The sequence below is a fragment of the Ovis aries genome, chromosome 18, assembly GCF_016772045.2.
Source record: "Ovis aries strain OAR_USU_Benz2616 breed Rambouillet chromosome 18, ARS-UI_Ramb_v3.0, whole genome shotgun sequence".
In the NCBI taxonomy this organism is placed as follows: domain Eukaryota; kingdom Metazoa; phylum Chordata; class Mammalia; order Artiodactyla; family Bovidae; genus Ovis; species Ovis aries.
Window position 1 is genome coordinate 21,948,876 of NC_056071.1, and position 4,360 is coordinate 21,953,235.

The following is a 4,360-nucleotide window of genomic DNA, read 5'->3' on the forward strand; positions in this document are numbered from 1 at the left end:
ATATCTGAAGATTCTTTGATCAGACATCCATAAATGGCCTCTCCCATTTAGGAGTTGTTTTCATTTGGTGGCTGGTAAAAATAGTTTGCCCCCAAAGGAGAGTTTTAAAGCATCTTCTATCATGATTGCAATAGCTGCAAGATTTTGAAGGCAGGGGGATCAGCCTCGGGCAGTTGGATCAAGCTTTTTGGATAAGTAAGCTACAGGCTGGGGCTCAGATCCCAACCTTTGAGTTAACACTCCCAAGGCTATTCTCTCTCTTTCATGGACATAAAGTTGGAATGCTTTTTCTGGGTCTGGCAACCTCAAGGCAGGTGCCTGAGTTAAGTCCTGTTTTAGTTTAGCCTGTGCCTTCTTTTGAGGAGTTCCCCACATCAGTGGGATTGTATCACCCTGTCCCTTTAAGCTTTCATATAAGAGCTGGGCAATTAGACCATAGTTGGGTATCCAGATTCTACAATACCCAGTTAGCCCCAGGAAAGCTCGCAATTGTTTTCGAGTCGTGGGGGAGGGCAACTGGAGGATTCCCTGTACCCGATCAGAGGACAGCCTCCTGGACCCATGTGTAATCTGAACTCCCAGGTAAGTGACCTTTATCTTGACCACCTGTTCCTTAGCACGGGAGATTTTATATCCCCTTTCTGCCAAAAAGTTTAGAACCTGAATTGCATGTTGTTGGGCATTTTTCTCATCTGGAGAGCAGATTAGTAGGTCATCTACGTATTGTAATATTTTCCCATTAGGTCCCAGGTCCAGATCTAGGAGATCCCGGCTAAGGGCCTGTCCAAACAAGTGGGGGCTATCTCTGAACCCCTGAGGTAATACTGTCCTGTCCAACAAGTCATCTGTTGGTGTTTTTCTCCTGGGGCCTCCCACTCAAAGGCAGAAAGATATTGGGATAATATCAATAACCTCAGATATGCAGATGACACCACCCTTATGACAGAAACTGAAGAGGAAATAAAAAGCCTCTTGATGAAAGTGAAAGAGGGCCTGCGCTGCCGTTTGCCCGGCCAGTTGGCTCCTTTTTGAGAGTGAGGCGCCGAGTGGTTGCTCGGTTTCCTGGACTTGGGGCGGCGACTGGGTTTGCGGCTGGAGGGCTCAGGCTGGTGCCCGGCAGGCGCCCCGGTCAGTCACGGTTCCTGGGCAATGGCGATTTCCATGGGCGCCCTGGTCCGCGCCAGCCACCGGGCCGCTGTGCGCTCGACGGCACCCAGGTCCATGGCCTGGCCTTCTTGGGGGACGGTCGTGGCGTCTCAGCCGAATTCATCTGTGGGGGAAAGGGATGAAGCGGGGAGGAGCGTCCAGGTGGTGGTGAGATGCAGACCATTTAATCTGGCAGAGCAGAACGCTAATGCCCATTCAGTAGTGGAATGTGATCATGTGCGGAAGGAAGTTAGTGTTCAAACTGAGGACTGGCGGAGGAAAGCTCAAGGAAAACATACACTTTTGATATGGTTTTTGGAGCAAATACTAAACAAATTGACGTTTACCGAAGTGTTGTTTGTCCAATTCTGGATGAAGTTATTATGGGCTATAATTGCGCTATTTTTGCATATGGCCAAACCGGCAGTGGAAAAACCTTTACAATGGAAGGTGAAAGGACCCCTAATGAAGAGTATACTTGAGAGGAGGATCTTTTGGCTGGTATAATTCCGCGTACTCTTCATCAGATTTTTGAGAAACTTACTGATAATGGTACTGAATTGTCAGTGAAAGTGTCACTATTGGAAATCTATAATGAAGAGCTCTTTGATCTCCTTAATCCATCTTCTGATGTTTCTGAGAGACTGCAGATGTTTGATGATCCCTGTAACAAGAGGAGAGTGATAATCAAAGGTTTAGAAGAAATTACAGTACACAACAAAGATGAAGTCTATCAAATTTTGGAGACGGAGGCAGCAAAAAGGACAGCCGCAGCAACTTTGATGAACGCCTACTCTAGTCTACCCTACTCAGTTCTCTCTGTTACAATACATATGAAAGAAACTACAGGTGATGGAGAGGAGCTTGTTAAAACTGGAAAGCTGAACTTGGTTGATCTTGCAGGCAGTGAGAACAGTGGCCGTTCTGGAGCAGTTGGCAAGAGAGCTCGGGAAGCTGGAAATATCAATCAGTCCCTGTTGACTCTGGGAAAGGTCATTACTGCTCTTGTGGAAAGAGCACCTCATGTTCCTTATTGAGAATCTAAACTGACTAGAATCCTCCAGGACTCTCTTGGGGAACTTACAAGAACATCTATCATTGCAACAGTTTCTCCTGCATCTCTCAATCTGGAGGAAACTCTGAGTACATTGGAATATGCTCATAGAGCAAAGAATATAGTCAATAAGCCTGAGGTTAGCCAGAAACTCACCAAGAAAGCTCTGATTAAGGAATATACAGAAGAGATAGAGCATCTGAAACAGAGCATTTCGCTGCAACTCCTGAAAAAAGTGGAGTGTACATTTCTGAAGAAAATTTTAGAATGTAGGAAACTATGAAACAGGAAGGTCTGGTTCCTTCAGAAAATTGCAAACAAAATCCCTCTTCTTGGAACACGCAGGGAGGAGCCCGATAGCAAGCCCAAGGCTCGGAACCCTGCAAGCTCGCTCTACCTGCATCTCGCCACCGTCTGGATGTTCTTCCCCTTTTTATCTTTCTTCTTCTCCGATGGGTTCACCTGGGACGCCATGACTGTCCCCTGGGAGGGCCGGGTTGTGGACTCCGGCGCCATGGAGTGGCTCGGAGGCCGGCGTGGACTTGGGTGCCCTCCTCCCCTGCCGGGTGCTGGAGTGCCCGTGGAGGCCGCTGTCGCCCAGGAACCGTGACTGACTGTGGCGACTGCCTCGCACTGGCCCGAGCCTCCTGGTCGCAGACCTGGTCTCCGTTCCGGGTCCGGGGGGCTGGCCAACCACTCGGTGCCTCACTTTTGGAAGGGAGCCGACTGGCCAGGCCAGTGGCAGCGCTGGCGGGCAAAGCACCACGGGACGCGGTGTCGTCACCAGACCCCGCCCCAGGGCATGACCTGCAGAGAAGCCACGGGCTTTTGGCGCCAGCCTGAAACTCATAGTCTAGTGGGAGACTGTCCCTGAGAAGTGAAGGAATGTCTCTAGGCTAGAGTTTCCTCATCTGCAGAATGGTACTGATAGCAACTGTCTGAGACAGTTGTGTGAAAATTAATAAGCTGGTGAGGGTAAACAGTTTAGGCTAGCACGACCATGTAAGCACTTGGGAAACCTAGCCGGGATTGTAAATGATATTAGAGAATTTTAAGATAGTGCTGTGGAAGCACAGAAAAGAGAGGTCCGAAGCAAGCCCCTTTCTCGGAGGAAACGTCCAGAATCGTCTTGAAGAATAATTAGGAAATGTTATTAGTACCACGGGTACTAAATGGTGATGAAAAAGACACTGAATGTTACTTTAGGACTATGAATTTATCCTTTGAGTGATGAGAACTCATCCTCACAAAATGATTCCAAGCAAGAAAGCAAAGTCAGATTTGCGTTTTCCAGCCATGGTCCTGCGGTAGCTGTTGCAGGCTCAATCTCCGTGGTGCAGCACCCGCAGGTCTCTCAAGGAGGCTGCGCAAACACCTGCAGCTGTCAGCCTACAACTCCCTGCAGGCAACGCTACCCAGCTCCTCTTGCGCTCAGTGACCGCCTGCTTCTGTAGGAGTACTCTGGGCGTTTTGGCAGTGTTTATGGTTACTCGACCAGATTAGATGTGGGTCGCAGGCCCAGGAAATAAAGAATCATGGGCCTCTGCTTAAAGAAAGAAAAAAAAGAAAGTGAAAGAGGAGAGTGAAAAAGTTGACTTAAAGTTCAACATTCAGAAAACGAAGATCATGGCATCTGGTCCCATTATTTCATGGGAAATAGATGGGAAACAGTGGAAACAGTGGCTGACTTTATTTTGAGGGGCTCCAAAATCACTGCAGATGGTGACTGCAGCCATGAAATTAAAAGACGCTTACTCCTTGGAAGGAAAGTTATGACCAACCTAGATAGCATATTAAAAAGCAGAGATATTACTTTGCCAACAAAGGTCCATTTAGTCAAGGCTATGGTTTTTCCAGTAGTCATGTATGGATGTGAGAGTTGGACTGTGAAGAAAGCTGAGTGCCAAAGAATTGATGCTTTTGAACTGTGGTGTTGGAGAAGACTCTGAGATCCAACCAGTCCATCCTAAAGGAGATCAGTCCTGGGTGTTCACTGGAAGGACTGATGCTGAGGCTGAAACTCCAGTACTTTGGCCACCTCATGTGAAGGGTTGACTCTTTGGAAAATACTCTTAGGGATTGGGGGCAGGAGGAGAAGGGGACGACAGAGTATGAGATGGCTGGATGGTATCACTGACTTGATGCACATGACTTTGGGTG

The 4,360-nt window shown here is 48.1% G+C and overlaps 1 pseudogene; it reads left to right on the top strand.

Moving 5' to 3' along the window:
- The first annotated feature begins 1,149 nt into the window (after window positions 1-1,149).
- On the top strand, window positions 1,150-2,810 carry LOC101105109 (kinesin-like protein KIF11; annotated as a pseudogene).
- The last annotated feature ends 1,550 nt before the right edge of the window (window positions 2,811-4,360 follow it).